This window comes from Pezoporus wallicus, unplaced genomic scaffold (genome assembly GCF_028554395.1).
Source record: "Pezoporus wallicus isolate ANWC-B61680 ecotype Strahan unplaced genomic scaffold, APGP_CSIRO_Pwel_v1 contig_7461, whole genome shotgun sequence".
NCBI classification, from domain to species: Eukaryota; Metazoa; Chordata; class Aves; order Psittaciformes; family Psittacidae; genus Pezoporus; species Pezoporus wallicus.
This window is the reverse complement of record NW_026637976.1, coordinates 2230404-2250254: the sequence shown is the minus strand read 5'-3', so window position 1 is coordinate 2250254 and position 19851 is coordinate 2230404. Positions and strand designations below refer to the sequence as shown.

The following is a 19851-nucleotide window of genomic DNA, read 5'->3' as shown; positions in this document are numbered from 1 at the left end:
ATCTAAGGGAAAATACAACCACTTAAATATTAGGAAATATTCTACATACTTCAGATAGAAAAAAAAAATTTACTTCCATCTAGGCTATAAATTCCTCCAGCCTCCTGCTGACCTTGGTCATAAAACCACTGATGTTTACAATCTATAAGTAAGGGATTAGATGGGGAAACCTAATAGCTATACAGTTTCACACTAGGCATTTTAATGCCTGAAGATGATGCAAGAGGGGAGCGGGGAAGATGGCTTGCAGATTCTTTTTCCATCCACTAATTTATTCAGCCCCACACACGCTGCCTTGACCTGAGATCTTGCACAAGCCTCAAACCAAGCTTTATCAGTGCATGGTTATATGGATGTCAGTGTATTAAAAAAGCCTGACTGATGCTGTGAAGAGTGTTGGTGGCATGGGGGATGAGCGTGGCTGGGCAAAGCCGTGAGCAATCAGACACTTCATTCTTCTTTTAAGAAGTGTTACATATCCCGGCTGTGGTATTCTGGCTCCTTCTAAAACGTGTCAGCTTAAACAATCCCTGCAGCACACATCTCTTTGCTCTAGTCCTGTAAGAGCCGTCCTGTTCCACCCCACAGCTAGCACTGAGATTTGTATATAAATGAAAGCTACTGAAATGATTCATGGCCACTTTATTATTGCTGCTGTGCTGGATGAGAGGGGTTAGAGCATTTGCGGTACCTTATAGAAATATCCTCGGCTGGAGGGAAACAGGTAACAGTCTGGGCTGCCTCCAGCAGAGGGAAGTGGTACACACACACAGAGCAAAGCAGCCGGGAAAGATGTCAGGTCTTGTGTTTGCAGAGCTGCAATTTCCCCCTGCCAGCACGAATGGCTGATTTAATCCCCTTTGCTTCCTCTCCACAATGGTCTTAGCCAGAGCAAGAAGTGAGGTGTCACCATGCTAACCCTCGCATACATCCCCCATGCAATAAGATTTATATAGACACTGTATTTTAAGTCTCAGAGCAAGTGCTTGGAAACACAGGTGCAGCAGGGTTCCAAATGCAGTTTTGTTTTGAAGTGTAAGGTTTTACTATTATATTACAAAGGCTACTTTAAGCTGGGGTTGCCTGAAACCCCTCTCCAGACATGACAGGGACACCACTGAAATGGCTTGGGCTTGTACAGGAGGTCCCAGCCCTACCTACAAGTAAATCCACATCTGGATGTACACTCGTATTCGTACACACCAACACAGAGCTGAAGGCTGCCCAGACACATAGTTGTGAGGTTTTTCGCTCTCCTTTTGCTTGTCATACTCACATCTTTCTGTCACAACAGGGTCCCCTTTGGATGTACACAAATACACACACATGCCAACAAACCATGCAAAAAATGCACTCGTACCTCACATGATAGACATCCTTTGACCACTTCTCTTTGATAGTCATACATCTTTTAAGTATATTTGGCTCTTCCCTTAGCTTCTCTGCCTTTAGAAAGAGCAGAAGCCTGCTGGAAGATGTCTTTAACCTACACGTCCCTGAACTACCTTAATACTGTTTGCAAAGCAACCAAATAACTTTATCTCTCCCTCACCCCATCTACAGCTGCAGGGAGGCAAGTTTTGCCTCCAGCTTTCAACCTTTTGGATGCATGGATTTTCCACGCTGAGCTTTATAGGTGGGTAACAAGATGATCCCATTAAAGTGAAATCAAGTAGCAAAAGGATTGTGAGCTCAGTAAATCAGAAATGCTATCCTAAAGTACCTATCTTTCCTTCACTGCACCCCTTCCTGCTCACTACAAGAAAGAAAGGGGAAAAAAGATGGTGAAGGGGGATAAAAGAACAACAGAGATCAACAGAAGCACTGGCAACGTCTTGATTTCATATGTAGGAAATTAATCGTGGCTGCTAAAGACGCAGCCTCCTTAATGAAGAGGCTGCTGCAACATCATCGCAACAACTAGCAACCCGCATGTTTGATTACAACAGGTTGAGCCACTGCATGCTCCCTTGTGCCATGCTCAGAGAAAATAAACCAAATGTCTATACCGGAGGCTTCCTCATTTCCTACACAGAGATCTACTTCAAGGCAGGCTTTTCATGGCACCTTTCTATGCCAAGAAGGGGCTGACGATGGCTTATTTACCTACTTACCTGTCCTTGAGCTGTGTGGCTTTTAGTTGAATAAATTAAACGGGCTGTGTTGAGTGATGCTTTGGGCCTTTCGAGTCTGGATTTAATTCTCAAAAGAGTTTTTGCTTAAAACCTGCTTTTCAAGTTTTCAAGCAACTATCGGCAGTCTGCAGGATGCAGTTCTCTTAAAGGACCTTGGTGCCTGTGGGTAAGAAAAATCATCATTCTATCTGTCTACATGCCTGCTTTTAGGTTTCCTATGTATTTATGATAGACTGAAAGTGGAATGAGGGCTTGCTAATACAAGGAAACTTGTCTTTTTCTATTAAATTGCTTTGCTTGTTTGCTGTGTGTGACGATGGGACCAGATTTTCAGCTGCTGGGAGTTGCTTTAAACCCACTACTAGTAGATATGTTTATTTTTAATGCTGTAATAGCACTTTCAATATTCCTGAGTGGATACACTTATTTGCTTTGCTTTGAGTAACCAGTTCTGACTTGCAGGACATTAGTGGTATATACTTGAAAAACTCTTCTAGTCAGGAACTTTGATTTTAGTATCTAAAGTAGAGGAAAATCTCAGTATCTGGTTTTTGGCAATGGGGGCGTTTGGAATTCATTTTCCAGGATCTTAGCAGCAAGAAAATTTCAGGGGCCAAATGCTCATTTGTGTAAGTTGAATTTTCTCTGAGGCAAGGAATTCTGTGGTCCATCAGAAGAGCTGGCTGTTGTTATGGACATGCAGTGATTCTTTTCCCCTCGGGTGCCTTGGAGAAGAAACAAAAAACTGTGTGAAAGAGAAAAACATGCCCTAAAAATATGCACCAGAAGATGCCTTTTCTCTTTAATACACTGCAGAAAGTTTTAGAGATGTTGAGCCAAGCATGCTAAAGCAAAACATGTATTAAATCTGGCATGACACTATATAGTGAACTGTTTTTTTCCTGTGGTTTCTGTAGTCTAGTGTTGTTTGTATTTTCTCCATGCTATGCATGATCACTGTATTCAAGCATATTGTGTTTTTACACATGCACATACGTTTGGTAGGGGGAACGAGGAAAGCATAAAGATCTTAGCAAAAAAGCAGAGGTCCCTTTCATTGCTGGAGTTGTCATGCAGTCATCAAGAGCAGGATGCAGTAGATGCTGTCAGAGCTCTCACTGATACTCAGGACAGAAGTACAGTAAAATATCCAAGCTTGGGCCCTGTTTCAGAAGTGTTGGGTCACTATTTACTACTGTGAGTAGCTAGAGCTCATCGTACACCATGCTGGGCTCTTAAGGGACTGCAAAATAGTCCCTGGCTAGAGATCTGCATGCTTCATCCCAAAAAATTCTGGATAGTTCTCTTGCAGGCGAAAGGTTTTTCCAGATCTGCTCTGATGCACCTGAAATGAGAATTTGGACCTAAATAGAATAGTTACTATTAATATTATTATTATTAGCACTGCTATTATCTCTATGTAAACAAAATACCACATAGCATGACGAAACTGCTGCTTTTATCTATCTTTGTAATGCCCCAAATCCTGTAATCTAATTGTTACACATCCTTGCTCAAAAGAAAGGCTCAAATATTAGCTTAAGGTTGTAATAGCAATTAGCACTGCAGAAGCTTAAGCTATCTCTGTAGATCATAGGGTTTGCTTACCACATATTTTATCAGAAGGTTAACTCGGGCGCTTTATTGTCTAACACTGGAAATCCTGAATTCAGCTGATTTTTTAGGTGTCTGTCCTGAATGATTGTACTTTATCTTTTATGCTATGTGTGAGTGTGCATTAAATACAGAAGGACATGTAAAGGGTAAGGAAGGGGAGAAAATGGAGGGAAACCACGTGTTCTAGGAGCGGAAAGGTATTAAATAATGCCAAAATGTGTTTGAAAGAGGAGTGGTAAAGGGATCTGCTTAATCAGAGGTAGAACCCAGGCAGAAGTATGTTTTCATTCCCCTCTGTTGGTTCGTGGGTAGTAATTCACTCCTGAATGCAGAGGTAAGCAGAGCAGCTCCGCTCCCACTTATGCATCCCAGTTTCCCAGGGAAATTCCCACACAAGAGATTTGGAAACTGAATGCTCTGACTTTGACACTGTGGCAAATTTACTGCATGCCTTTACTAAGAGGATTTTAAATTGAACTTTTGAAACCTAACCCAGTTTGTCTTCTGGTGCCTCTGTTTATTTGGAGAGGGAGTAATAAGTCTCCTTCTGTAGGTTGCTCTCTGCCTGTGTCCTGCTTTTCTGCTTTTCCTTAACCTTTCCCTATTGGTAAGCATCAGAAACAAGGTATAGGATTAGGAGGACTTTTACATTTAACCAGGTTGATTGTTCTTAGGCTCTGAAGATAAAAGAGAAGGAAAGTCCTTATTAGAGAAGCTAACTCCAACCCAGGAGTTAGAACAACTAAGTCTCTCCATTAGCAATTTAAATCACAGATCCCTCCCCACCAAAATAGTTCACTGCTTCCTTCCTTTGCTTCTCCACTTCAGTAACAGAATATTCTGTTTGACCTCAGCCCTCAACATGGCCTTCATTTCCATTTTTTGTCTACCCTTGCTCATACATGATAGAATCACAGAGTGGTTTGGGTTGGAAAGGACCTTAAGATCATAGAATCATAGAATAGTTAGGGTTGGAATGGACCTTAAGATCATCCAGTTCCAACCCCCCTGCCATGGGCAGGGGTACCTCACATCTAAACCATGTCACCCAAGGCTCTGTCCAACCTGGCCTTCAACATTGCCAGGGATGGAGCATTCACAGCTTCCCTGGGCAACCCATTCTAGTGCCTCACCACTCTTATAGTAAAGAATTTCTTCCTTATATCTAACCTGAACTTCCCCTGTTTCAGTTTTAACCCATCACTCCTTGTCCTGTCACTACAGTCCCTAATGAAGGTCCCTCTTCAGCATCCTTGTAGCCCTCTTCACACACTGGAAGCTGCTCTGAGGTCTCCACGCAGCCTTCTCTTCTCCAGGCTGAACAGCCCCAACTTCCTCAGCCTGTCTTCATACAGGAGCTGCTCCAGCCCCTGATCATCCTCGTGGCCTCCTCTGGACTTGCTCCAACAGCTCCATGTCCTTCTTATGCTGAGGACACCAGAACTGCACACAGTGCTGCAAGTAGAATCTAACAAGGGCAGAGTAAAAAGGTCAGGATCACCTCCTTAATACTGCCTCTAGAAAGGTTCCCTCTCCTCTCCTGGCCAGCTGCATTGTGTGCACATCCAAGAAGTCCCTAACAGGTAGATGAGCTGGCCAGTTTGCATGTGCTGACTGGCCAGCTGGCAGCCCGAGCAATGCAATTAGCTAACGAGCTTACACCACCACCTCTCACTCAACCAAGCTGTGCTTTGTCGTCGTCTCCCACGCCACTGACTCCTATAAAACATGTGGGATATTTATAGCTTTTAAGCTTTCACCCCTCTAGAGAACAGGGTGAAATTAGCCACCAGGTTCTGAGTATATTCCTGGGTGCAGGATTGACAGATGGGGAGCCAGATGGACAGACAGCATTCCTATAAAAGCTTTATTTCCTCAGGAAAAGAGGCTGTTAGGTCTCAGCACTACTAGGATGGAGTTATAGGGTGGGGAGGATTATGACCCTCATTAACAGATGTCATGTGTCAGGCGCTTCTGCAAAGAGATGTAGAGGAAAAGTAAGTGAAGTGCCTCATTTTGTTTTGAAGGTGTGAGTTTCAGTCCTGTTCTGTCTTTGGCAGATTCACAGCAAACTGTGCTAGCTACTCATTCAAGAGGGAAAGGGAAAAGAAGGCAGATTTGTCACTAGCTCTATTACCCCTTTGTGTATTGTCATTTAAAAGCATCCTTGTGGCTTTTCTTAATCCAACCCAATAGGCTCATGAAAGCTTTTTCTGATGGTTTTCTTTACCCAGCCCAACAGGATAAATTAAATAGCATATTAAGACTGTAGTCCCTCATCTTGCAAATGACTGAGCCCGTCCTCTGACCCAGTTGCACTCTGAAAATGGCTGGATCAGGGATGATCAAGCCTAACAGGCAACGTAGCCTATATCTGGGGATTTCAAACAAGAGAAAAGACCTTTTTTAAAAGCTACTGACTACTGAATCTTGAAGCCACCAATTAAACATCACTTTCTAAAGCTATAGTCACTAGATGTAAAAGTGCTACAGCAAAAATCCAACCTCTGCAACCCCTCACTGGAGTTCAGTAGCAGTGGTGTAGTTTTTGGACTGTTTGGTCCCTGTTAGACTCATGATTGAGTCAAAGTCTATAGGATCAAGCACTTATACAGCCTCTTAGATGCAGATGATATATTTTACAGAATCATAGAGTAGTTATGGTTGGAAAGGATCTTAAGATCATCTAGTTCCAATCCCCCTACCATGGGCAGGGACACTTTTATGGCATCCCTCCTTTACAGCATCCTAGGGCATGTGGGGAGTGCAAAGGAAGAGAAAGGTGAAATACCATAGTTGGGATAATTATCACGTGCAGAGCTGATATGAGAGCAAAACCTGCCTCTAGTGGTTATCAGATTTCTCCCAGGAAAGCAGGTGTAACTTTTGGTTGAGCCCAAATTCCTGCTGCAAGTGTTGATCAGCAGGAATACTTCGAGTTGTCCTCACCGCTGTGTTCATAGAATCATAGAATAGTTAAGGTTGGAAAGGACCTTTAGATCATCCAGTTCCAACCCCCCTGCCATGAGCAGGGACACCTCACACTAAACCATCTCACCCAAGGCCTCGTCCAACCTGGTCTTGAACACTGCCAGGGGTGGAGCATTCACAGCCTCCCTTGGCAAACTATTCCAGTGCCTCACCACCCTAACAGGAAAGAATTTCCTCCTTATATCCAATCTAAACTTCCCCTGTTCAAGTTTGAACCCATTACCCCTTGTCCTTTGTCTGTAGACTGGAAGCTTCTCTGTAGGCACTGACTGCAGTGTGGGGCACCCTGAAATGGAGAAAGTAAAAAAAGTTATAGAAAGTGATGCTATTACCTGCATTTTTGACTGAAATGGTGTTACTCAGTTTTATTTTGACTTGTAGGATATCTATGAAAACATCTCATGCTTTTGATGCCATGCAGAAAGTCACCACAGCTAAGGTCTCCAATAGTATAAAATAAGCACTGCTGGAGCACTTCAGAACAACTTTCACTCCTCATTTTCCAGTAATCCGTTGTGCCTTCAGTGCAGAAAGCTTTGTAATCATTCCCTCTTTCTCTTCCTTCACTGCAAAAGTTCCTCTTAAAAAAAACCCATCAGGTCCAATCTTCAGAAATACTCACTGACTTCTAAGGGATATTCTCATGTCTCTGAGTGCCGAGTTACTGTAGAAAATTTACTTACGGAGGATAGCAATCCAAATAATCTTATTTTTGTCTGAAAGTACATAAAGGTCGTATCAAAATCTCATTGGAGCTCCATCCTAGGAAAAAAAGAAGTTGCTTGCTTATGAAATTCTGTTATAAATGAATTTTGCATCTGGTCCTGCAAATGTACATGCCTGTTTCTTTGTGACCCCTTGCAATGAATAAAGGCAAGAGATGTGAGTAGAGATGTGCAGGATTAAATCTGTTGCTTTCATTTCTTTTCTTTTTTTTTTTTCCCTATGGCATTTTAATGATAAAAGACCAGTTTCTGCCCTTGCTTAACCTCCAGCAACCCCAATGATTTCCTTGTTCATTCCAGATTGTAATGAATGACTTTACACACTGGAGCCCTTTTGTTCTTTCTCTTCCAGATTGAGTGTCTCAGCCCAGACAATGGGCTCCTGCCCACGGGAGTATAAGACCGGGATCAAAACACTGACTTTAGCAGACATGCTCCATCACTACTGAGAGCTGAAGCTGGCCTCTGATATACAAACTTTAATGGAGCATCAGCCAGGGAAGAACATGCAAGTAAGCACCATTTTTAACTCCTTAGCATAGTTTGTGTTTGTATCAGCCCTGACTCATGGTTTATATACATAGGGTATGTATTAAATATCGCTGTACTTGCACTACATGTATCTATTTGAGATAATTATGGCTATTGTAATACTGGTGGGACTCAGTCTGTAATGCATTTATCCTCACAACATCTGATAAAGTGAGGAAGTGTTTTTATCTGTATATTATATAGAGGAAACCGAAGCCTAGATAATTTTTTGCTGCACCAGGGAACTGAACCTGGGTTTTCCGAGTTGAAAGCTAGCACTCAGACTGTTGGTCTGTCTTGATTTAAGTAATACAAATAGGCACAAAGAATAGCGCTCCTTGTAAATTGGGGATACTGAACTACTTGTTCATGATAGAGCAGACATGATAAATTGCTTACTCTTAAATAAAGTGTTTGGGAATTGTCATGTAGCTACGGAGAGGCCACGCTGTTATTAATGATGCACAAGGCATATATTTCAGCTCATTCTTCCATATCCATATTGACTCTAAAGTGCAAATAATAATACAAACTAGATTTTGCCAGTAAACTAACACAATTTATCTGGAGGACAGAGCAGAAAGCAGAAGCAGAGCCTGCTTGCTCCCTGTTCTTGGATGGCAGCATGTCTGCTGATGGATGGAGCCCAGAGAGGGGACAGAGGAAGTGTTGGTGCTATTTGCTTGTCTGGTAAGGGATAGGCTATTGGTTGAGCCCTGGAGATTAACTAGGGATGAAAATGTGTATCAGAGCCAGTAATAGTGCTCAGATTTGCTGTGTGGCACCACAAGTTCACCTTTTCCCTCTGTAATCATATAATAATGTGCTTACTTTGCCATCTCAAAGGTCAGTTGGTTCAAAGCATGGAAAGAAATGCCTGAAGTGAAGGTGCTGGGGAAGTGGGGGCTTTATTCTGCTGTCTCAGAGGTCATGCTTTAAAGGGGAAAAGAGATGTCTCCAGTTCAGAACTGTTCTTTTACTAAGACGAGGATTGTCTATGAGTGGGACAACTGGCTTTTCATTTCCCAAGAGCATCTAGCACAGGAATGGGACTGTTAATTTTGCTATTGCACTGGCAGAAATCTAGAGTGAGTCATTTAAAGCCATTTAACCAAGATAGGTGGCCTTATCAGAGAATAAGGAAATACTACACAGTTGTCTATAACAGCAGATTTCATCAGAAAAGGTCTCCTTCACAATGAGATTATGGCTTGAATGTGAGTCCAGATTGGCCTTCCAAGTTTTATTTGATTTCAAATATTGTTTGATACACTACAGCATGTCATTGCACTTTAACAGCAATTCCCATTCACACAGCTATTCTAAACAGGTTCTTATATGTGCCTATTACCTTGGTAGCCAGGTTTCTATATCAAATCCTGAACATTTCATTAACAACAAAAGTGTAAAAGTCATCTATTCCATCCATTTTTTATGGTGAGGTGAGCAAAATTGGATGTGAAGTCACTGTGTAGCAATGGGTTAATTATTTGTTGGAGGTTCTTCTAATATGCTTATGGTCAATTGTATTGAAGATGTATTATATTACAGTTGTTCGTGGCTGTTTTATCATGTACTGTGGATTAAGAAATGTTCTATCCTATCTCCTGGATTAAAAAAAAAAACAAATACTTTAGATTTTTAGAGGGGAAAATCTGTCCATGAAAAGGTGCAATCTGATCCTCTGAACAATTTATACTCTTCTGGATATGATCTGAACCTTCTTGATGAAGACCTTCCTACTTCATAAGACATCAGTGGAATTTCCTGGGACAAAAGGGTCATTCTACTTCATTAGAATGAATGAAACAATACCTCATTTGAAGTTGGCTGCGCACGGTGTAAGCAGCACATTTTCACAATACCAGAGCACTTACTTGAAGAACAACTGTTTTCCACGAAAGCAGTCTCCTGGAATGCTTTCCTTAGTTTAAAAAAACAAAAGGACACCTTTGCAGAGTTAAAATATAAATAATGCATAGGGAAAAAAAGACAATAATACGCTTAGGGAAAGGAGAATAGAGACTTATGCACTTACAGGACCTTCCACTTAATTGCCTATAAATAATCATCTTGTACATATTACCCACCACAGAGCATGGTCTCTGACAGGGCTCTAAGCCTGGATGTCAGCTGCAGAGCTCAGCTGCTGTTTGCAAATGGTCTTAACTGTGCTCTTGATTTTTCTGTGCTTACTGTATATAGTTTTGTTTTACTGGCACTGTACTGTAAGCATATTCCGCACTATGCAAATAGAAGAACTGAGAAGCATATGGGCCGAATCCTGCAACACTCGCTCAGGCAAATGTCCAATCCACTTGATGGGAACTTTTCCTGAGTAAGCAGGAGGAGCAGATTCAGCTCCATTGTATGCCTCTGCTGCTTTCTCAGGTATGACAACAGGCACTGGTACTTTGCAAACAAGGAAAGGGAGGGTATAAGAGCCAGTACTGTGGGTAGGTGTTCAGCTCTGTCCTCCTTAAGCCCTGAAAGCCACTGAGACGCTAAGAAAGCCACAGTTAAAATAGAAGGATCCTCTCCAGCTTTTAGCATCCTGCTGAAAATCAGCTAAAAAAGGAAGGACCCTTATACATGGTAACGCTTTTCCGTCCCCACTCTGGAGTCCACCTGATGGTACCAGCAGTGGAGATGTCTCTCTGAGTCAGTGCAGGCTGATTTACTCTGTAGGCATCCATGGAAAGGGGAGGAAGAGGAGGGAAATCCTGTTCTTTATAGAGAGCTCCTGTGATTTCTGCCCCACCATCCTGCTCAAGAGCTTTGGCAGAAAGACATGAGCATAACTCAGAGTGGAAACTTCAGGATTCAGATCTGCGTCTATCTTTGCCCTGCCACCTATCATTCAGGAATGAGGTTTCACTCCTCTACTATGCAGGTGGCTAAAAGCTCTGTCCCATACAGATAATGTCTTTGTATTACATGGTCCACTCTAGAGCAACAAGGGACTTGTGATGGACTTCAGATCCCAATCTTGTAAAAGTTCACACATCTGCTTAACTTTTCTAACTCCAGTTTTGTCTACACTGCCCATCACAACCTAACATATATCAGAGGAGCTGGATTTATTCAATCTAGCTACCATGGGAACCAGTGCAGCACTGATACCATGGTACACGCTTCAGTATGAGCCCAACAGGGACCCTGGCTACACACTTGGGTCTACTAAAATTGTGCTGAAGACTGGGCTGTGTGTTTTCAGTGCTGACACCATCCCTAATAGCTAGACTAACACTGGTACCCATAATCTTCCTTTGTCCTGCAGCCATATCCTTTCAGCAGTGCCTGACTGAAATCTTAAGCTTTTAGCCCTTACTCACATGCCTCATCCTCATGCACCTTTAAACCAAAATGACCAATTCAAATAGAGGCTTAAAGGTCAAACACTCCAGACCTGGTTTTGCAAACCCTTTTGTACCTGGCTTTTCCCCTTGTCTATGAAAGAAAAAAAAAGCTATTCTCATCAGGAAATGCTGGCAAAAAGGGTTTAATTACAGAAATCATTTTGCTCCCTATGGAGAAAGCATGAAGAATGGCATATTTCCACATTTGAATTGCACATTCATCAAGAAAAGAGTGATTTCCCCTTAAGAATGTTCTGGAGGAGAAGAAAAGAGCATTGAACCCTGGGGTGTGTATTATTTTATAGTCTCTGAAAGGCAAATGGTTTCACTTCCATTGATTAAAATATATGAGTTTTTCCCTCTGGATTACTCTCCTGGAAGTAGGGGAAAAAAGAATCTCTTTAGCAGTGGCTGTCAACTACTGCAGCACCTCTTAGCAAAGGGCTTACCTAACCAACCAAAGGCACTTCTGCTGCTCAGCTTCTTCAGCAAGGAACCTTTGACCACAGCAGATGTTGCTACTTTTTTTTTTTTTGCTTGATGAATGGGGACTTTACCATAGGTGTTTTCATTGTTGGAGCAAATGTCAGCATGGAAACAAAACCCGACATCAGGACTATTAAGTCCTAATTTGAGCAGCAGCTCCAGGACTTGCTCTCCTTGCTTTCCCTAGCGCACAAGGTCTAATAGGCTCATGCATTAGTCTTTTCAATCAGCTGCTTGTTCCACAGATGTAGCCTCTATACAAATTCTGCAGAAACACTGTTTGGAAGAGAGTTTGACTTAATAGTCTCTGTTCACAAAGAGCATTTCAACCATGCAAAGCTGCTGTGGTGCAGGACACAGGCATCATATGGCAGGCTGCTGAACGTTGACAATGTACGTCTTCATAATATGTACTCCGAATTGGTATGCAGCACGCTTCTGCACCCGTAGTAATTCACTGTGAATTGAAGCAAGGGGATTTTCCTAAGCAAAGTTGGGTTTTTTTCTGCCATTAAATTACTATTGTTCTTCTTTTTCTTTCCCTTATTCCAAGAGCATCATTGTCTAGTTCAGTTAACAGGGAAAGGCCAATTACACAAACAGTGCTGATCTGTTACGCTCAGGTTTACCAACCGGAATTCAAAGAAACAGCATTCTCCTCCACACTTTGGATTTGCTCATTTACTTATAATAATGTTGCTGGAGTTTAAAAAACAAGTACATAAATGGCTGAAGTGAACAGGCGGATTGAATGGAAGCATTTCCAAACTGCAGGAAAGTGCCGCAAGCAAGTAAGAGCACTAAGAACAAGAAAAAGCAGAAGTTATATGCAATTGGAAGTGAAGATGTTCCATTTCCTTTCTCAAATCAAATGCAAACTGCTCATGTGACTGATTTAGTATTGAACAAGAGAGGGAAAATTGCTTCTTGGCATTTAAATGGAAATGTTTCTTGTTCAGAAATTTTGGAAGCTTGCATACTGTACGATTTTCGAAAGGCTTATACAATTACCATTGAATTTGGATGAGGTCTATTCCTAACAATATATGTATTTCTCAATTAAACTTTGCCCTTCTAGAGACCTAAATTACCTTTGTCTAGAGTCTTAGATTCCTGATGTGGAATATATTCCAGAAGCAATAAGGCTAATGCAAATTTATTTCATTTTTAATATGTATGACTGCAAAAAACAAGTGAACAGCAGCAGCTATTTTGCAAAGCAGACCTTTATGTCGAGAGCTCTGCTGTTTAAGATTATGTTCTGATTTGCTGTGTGCCTTTTTAACCTGATATCTAGGTTTGGAATAAAACACAATCTTACCTTTTGCTTTCCCGAAAGCATGGAAATTTTAGGGAGGGAAATAAAGGCAGAACATAGCAAGCTTGCACCTGGCTGATTTAAAAGTATGGCACGAAGAGGACAGCTCCCATGTAGCTCAAAGTGCTGCATGAAGTACTGCAGTCCGTTATGCTCAGCACTCTTCTTACAGCGCAGTTTTAGGACCTTATCCAGTATTGCTCTGAGATTTGTGGAGCCAACAGAAGCCATGGAGAGGCTGTTGCTAAAAAGTTTTGTAAGAGTAAATTATGAGGAGGGGCTTGAAAGAGAAAAGGGGAATTATTTGGTGAATGAACAAATAAGTGTAAATGGCAACAAGAGATGATAAGCTATGCAGGACTTGCCCAAGGTCAGGCAATGAAGCAGGAGCAGGGCCTAATCCTTAGCAACACCGTAACCCTTTCTGACTTCAGACCAAGGTGAACAGCAGCATTAAATAGCTCTGGTTTCCTGTCACTACAGTTTAAAGCAAAACAAACTCAAAGCCTCACAAATATTTCAAAGGCTGCAACTGGTATCATTGATCTAGCTCCCAAACGAAGTAATGATAAATTATGCATCTGAAATCTTTCAGGCCTTCTTCCTGTGGATTTGATTTTAGTTCTCAAACAACACAATTATCAAATACACAATCATTAATAATAATAATAATAATAATAATAAGGCCTCCTGTCACTGCTGTGCCTGATCCTTTCTAACCCCAAGAGCAGCACATTGTGCAAGTTGCCTAACTAGGGGCAAGGGAGGAGCAGAGTTTTCCTTCCCTTTCATATCACATATCCCCAAGAAGAGGGAGAGGCTCCTCCAAGCCAGGATATGAAGGCACCACCCAAGGCAGCTCTCCATCCTATTGTCATTTCCATCCTTCTCTCCATCCCATTCAAATGCTGAATCCAGTGTCCAACCTATCTCATCCCCATGCAGATTCCATGCCTATGGTCAACTCATGCCCAAGCCCAACCCATATCTATTGAATATCCAAGCGTATCCTCACTCCTCCTTATTCCCTTCTAATGCTTATGTCCACACCCAGCCTATCTCATCACTATTCCCATAGCTATGTATATGCCCATGTCACGCCCATGCCCATCCCCTCCCCACACCAAGTCCATGTCCACTTCCTTTCCATCCCATGCCCATTCCCGTGCCTATGCCTGTGTCCATCCCATCCCCATGCCTAGGCCATGCCCATCCCTTCCATATGACCTTCCCTTCTCTACATTGATCTTATGCTTTCCTTATGCCCATTCTCTCCCCATGTCCAAGCCATGCCCACACCATGCCCACACCCTGCTCTTCCCCATATCTGTGTCATGCCCATGCCTATGTCCTCCACTGCCCCATGCAAATGCCATGGCTATACAATGCTCATGCCTGTCCTCCTGTCCCATGCCTGTGCTGTAATCATACCCATGTCTATGTCATACCCATGTCTATGTCCTCCCATGCCTATGCCCATCGCCCCCTCCCATGCCCGTGCAATGCTAATGCCTATATCCTCCCTGCCCCATGCCTCTGCCATGTCCATGCCTGTACCCCTGCCCACCTCCTCCCCAAGTCCATGCCATGCCCTTGCCTATGGTCTCCCATGCCCCATGCCCATGCTTATCTCCTCCCCGTATCCATGCCATGTCCATGCCTGTCCTCCCCTGCCCCATGCCCATCTCTGCCCCATATCCATGCCATTCACATGCCTGTGTCTTTCCCTGTGCCATGCCCATGCCCATCTCCTGCTCATATCCATGACATGCCCCTGCCTGTCCTCTCCTGTCCTATGCCTATGCTATGCCCATGTCCATCCCCAAGCCCATGCCCATCCCGTGCCGTACCCATGCCTATGCCCTCCCCTGCCCCATGCCTGTGCCCATGCCCCTATTCCCTATTCCATACGCCCTCCCACCCAATGCCCATCCCTTCCGCACGCCATCCCCTTGCCCGGACCACCCCCGTGCGGTGCGGTGCGGAGCGGGGCGGTGCGGAGCAGCGGGGCCGCATGTGCGCCTGTCATTCCCAGCCCGGGAGCGCCGGCTCCTGCCGCCCATTCATGTAACCTGTGTGTGTCTCTCTTTCTCTCTGTGTGTAACAGAGAGAGGGAGAGAGCGAGCGAGGCAAGGAGAAGGAGGAGGAGGAGGGGGGGAAAGCTTTAAATAAAGCCTTTGGATTGCAGCTGCTTATTTTGGGCAGTCCTACCAGGGACGATTCCTGCCAGGAAAGAAGCTGGACCCGCTCCTTTTAATTTTTTATTGCTATTATTATTATTATTTTTAATTTCATTGGGGTTTTTATTGCTGGGGGTGGCCGCGGCGCATCGCCGAGCTGAGATGAGCTCCGCTGCCTGCCTGTAGTTGCCCACTTTGGGATCGCTGGACACATAAGTGGCATTTCGGTGCGGGGAAGCCTGCAGACATGGTAAGCTTTGCTTTTTTGCTCTGAAAAAGTGCGTTTGTGCGATCGCCTCCCTCCAGTTTTCCCTTCCCCCCTTTCCCTCTTCCCACCAAACAGACGGGCACACGGGCTGGGGAGAAGCTCCCCGAATCCCTGGGTTTTTCCCTCCCCACCATCCCTTTGCTTTCCTCCCCTCGCATCCCAGCCCTTGCTGCTCCCTCCGCCACACAGTTCGCAGCAATTCCGCAGGAGGCAAAGATGCTGCTGCTGGAGGCTCCTGCCTGGGGTGGTGGGGACCAGGCACCCTTCAGACTGACAAGACCTTGCTCCGGGGTATGTTTGGGGTGGCTTCTCCCATCCAAATCCTTCCCTCCGCACCCGGGGCTGTGCATAGGGGAAAGGCAGCGGTGCAGATTCGGTGGCACTGGAGCAAGGATGCAGCTTTAAGATCAGTCGGTGTTATTTATGTAATAGTAAAAGCGGGGGGGGGGGGGGGGGGGGGGGGGGGAAATAATAATAAACCAAAAAGTGCCTCAGTATTCCTTATACGCATAAGGCTCCTTTTGCTCTGTCTGACCCCCCCGCCGCCCCGTCCCCATGTCCTGCTGCAGGGTGGTGCGTGGTGGGAGTGTGTGTGTGTATGTTTACATTTGGATCTGCGATAGAGACGGGGATGTGGGGAAGGGGTCTCCCATTTTCCACACGAAAGGGTGGGTTTGCCTCCAAGAAAACATAAGCAAAAATGCGCTTGGCTGCAACTTGAGTGGCAATTGGGTTTCTTAGGCATTAAATGTTAAAGCACTGCTTCCAGCCATGCCCTGCCCGTGTTAAAAGCTCTCCCCCAAACAGTGTAGGAAATTAGTGGAGGAAAGATGCTGGAGCGCCTGGGAGAAATGCAGTGTTCAGACTTCTGCTTGTGTTCCCAGCAATTTGCATTTCCAAATACAAATTTGGGGCTGTTGAAAGTAAAAAAAAAGCTCTAGCAAAGGGCATTTATTTCTTAGTAGCTGTTTTGATTTAGAGCAATAGATAGGTATATAAAATTGGTCTAGAATATCTGAAATATTTTGCTTTGAAATAAGTAGTAGTTGAGGAATGCCAAATCTTTAAAATATAATAATTAAAACCCCCTTTTTAAAGTATTCACGAGGCACTGTGTATTTACTCTTCCTTACCATGGCCATGCTTAGAGATGTGCAGTGGTTACAACCGTGTAAGCACATGATACAGGAAAAAAAAAAACCAACCCCAAAACCATATTTATGCCACAGTCTGATGGGATCCACAGTCTGAAAGGCATTTTTCATACAGCCAAAACAGAGCTAGACCAATACTGAGTAGATAGACAAGACCTTTCTGCCTCTTGGATGCGTTTACTCATGGCTCTTAGAGGAAAGTTCAGTTCTATATAATTAAAACAAAAAACACCAAACACCAAAACCCTGCATCAAACTATCAGATAATCTGCCCCCCATCTTCCTCCTTAACTTTCTTAAGAGAAGTCTCAAGTTTATAGCAGCATTTCTTCTACTTTTTAATTGTTTTCCCCATAAAAGCCCTTTTTGAAGGGAGGGACTCTTCAAATGAGAGCAAAGCTTTGAAGTTGGAAGTTGCCCCTGCACTTCTTATAGGTGAACTTATGCTGTAGCTTGGTCGGTTGTCACTGTGCTGCTCCCTGCTCTAGGGCATGGGAGTTGGGTAGGGGAGCACAGCAGCTCCCAGTCTATCCCAGCCCTTTTTCTCCCTGCTTCACTGACCCTAATAAAACTGTTTACTAGTAGAGTGGCCCCTCCCCTCCTATGGAAAGTGCTCTGCTCCCAACATGTGCACCATATGTGCCTGCACTACCCAAGGTTTACCGCCTATATACTATGCCAGCCACACTCTGGTTCTAGCTTGGGCAGAGTATCGTCCATCACAAACCCCAGCATCCCCTGGTTTGCTGGGGAAAGCTGGGGCTGAGCCAGTGATTTGTATTTAATTTGTTTCATTGGCCTCTTCAGAGCCAGGTGCCTCCCCCTTAGTGTCTCAGCCTGTAGCACTTTTATAGGCTTTGGTGGAAAAAACAAGGAGCGTGCATATATATATATGTATATTTAGCAGGGGGTGTGTGCGGTGGGAGCCATAAAGGCAGGAAGATGCATCTCTTGCACTGGTGTGCAGTGAGACGAGCCTTCAAAAGCAGCTTGCTTGGCTCTGCCTGTATGACAAGGCTGTAGGAATTTGCTGCTTTGTGGCCATTGCGAGCTGCCCTTTCCTGCTATATTCCCAGCTCCCAGCTTATGCCATGCTGCTGGATCAGTCCTTGCTGGTGCAGGCTGGTTTGTGGCCATGAGGGTTGCTTGCTGCTGTGATCCCCTCCGAATGTGACTCTCGAGTCAGGGCATGGGCAAGGAAAATTAGGGTCTGTGCAGGTTTCCAGCAGGTTTGGGGATGGGGAAGGGAGCATGAGGTCATGGTGTGTGTTCGGGCATGGGAAAATGCCACCTGGTTGTACATCCCCCCTGAGATGCTCTGCACTGGACCATGCTAGGAAGGGGGCTGTACCCCCAAGCTGGGGTAAGGACAGGACAGGAGGTGCCTTTGCAGACAATCTGCTTCAGTTTTTCCCCTATTTCCCCCCAAAAAAATAACCAAAACTGGGGATTACTGCCACTGCACTGAGATGTGCTGTATCCCTGCAGGGACTCTTGCCTCTGTGCTTCACCTCCCCTCCTGTACATACGTGCGTCTGCATGTGCACATCTTTACAAGCAGGGATTTTCAATTTATCTGTCATTTATATCTATGATCAGAAGACTAAAAATACCATGCTTTGGTGGAGAAAGAGGGTCTTTGGTGTGGAAAGAGGGTCATAGGCTGGTCTTTGGCAAGGGAAGGGGGAAAAGGACAACGGAGGTGCACAAGTTAACTTTGTAGTTTCCTTTTTCATTAGCAAGGGGTCCTGGCTTAGAAAGGCTTTTCTGGAGAGAACTTGCCTTCCTGATTTGAAAGGGTAGGGGAAAAATTGCTGAGAGAAGAGGGTAAAGCTGCTCTGTCTGGTTTTAGCTGGGGAGGGAGGGAGATACCCCCCGCAGTGTTTTATTTTACTACAAGTGTGGAAGAAGGGAGACATGGCTCCGGTTTCAGTGGGTCCGCGGAAGGAGTGAGATTTGCACTGGGAAGACTGTATTTTCTTAAAGTCCTTGTAGCTTAATTCTTTTCCTTGACTCATTTAAATGAGATGCTTTCCTTTTGTTTGGGTGAGCAGATAGTACACTGGCAAGGGAAAAATGTTCTCTTTTGTTTTACAAAGTGAGGAATCCTTTTTTGCTTTTATTTCATTTGATTGGTTTCCTGGTGTGCACAATAACTAAAATGTTATTTCATTCCCTGTACAACATGTACATTATTCCAATTAAGAGCGCGCTCTGATTATTTTTAACCTGGTAGTTTACCATTTCTCTGCTCAGCAGAACAAAACATTGAGTTCTGGCACTTCAAAATAGCTGAGAAGCTGAAGCAAAACTACCTTTTTTTTTTTTCCCTGGGAAAGTCATTTCCAGTTCTGTTCAAGTTCCCGCTTCACTGGTTCATTCTCTGACAGAATCACATCCTTTGCAAGGAACAGAAGCATGATCTTACGTAACTTGATGTTTCCAGATCAAAAGTTACAAATGGTGTAGTTATATGGCATATGTGATTTCTTATTAGGATTTCAAATCAAGGCAGTTTTAAACACTGGGGGGGGGGGGAAGAATTATTAAGATGAAGAGACAAAAACTTGCTCATTTGATATCTTCTTTAACATCACTTTCTCCTTTTATCTGATCTCCATAGGCACTTGAGACTTTATTTTTTTCTTTTATAAAGCAATCTTTTCTGTGTAAGAAATGTGTAATTGTAACATCAAAAAGTGAAGCATCTTGAAACTCTCGGGCTTGATTCAAAGAAATGAAACTCTGTAAATCAATGTCAATTCACATTTAAAGACTGGCTGTTACCTTCCCTGTTGCAAGGTCTATCAGCATACCTTATTGTAACTAAAAGCTAAAATACTCTGTTTCTACTTTGAGCTGACATTTGCATTGCTGGGCACTCTGGCAGAGTAACGTGCACCACTTGCCAGTGAGCTGGGTATCCATGGACCCTTGACCAATGTGTTTCAGAGAAAAAGTCTTGTAATTACATAGTTTTGAAATTATAAACATGTATTTCCTCTTTGCTGTAGATTAAAAGGAAAAAGAATGATGGAGAAATTGTATGTCTTAACTATACCAGCACAGATTGAGGGGTGGTGCTGT

The 19851-nt window shown here is 43.7% G+C and overlaps 1 protein-coding gene across 11 annotated transcripts in view; it reads left to right on the top strand.

Moving 5' to 3' along the window:
- The window catches only part of TENM4 (teneurin transmembrane protein 4), a 755231-nt gene that overhangs the window by 129799 nt on the left and 605581 nt on the right, over positions 1-19851 (top strand). For 7 of the 11 annotated variants that reach the window (XM_057408506.1, XM_057408511.1, XM_057408514.1 and 4 more), the window contains exon 1: positions 15190-15592. The gene's annotated coding sequence lies outside the window, so the exon portion shown is untranslated. Of the gene's footprint in view, positions 1-7820; positions 7981-15189; positions 15593-19851 lie in introns of those variants that run through there. The other 4 variants (XM_057408513.1, XM_057408509.1, XM_057408508.1 and 1 more) reach the window with 2 other exon arrangements.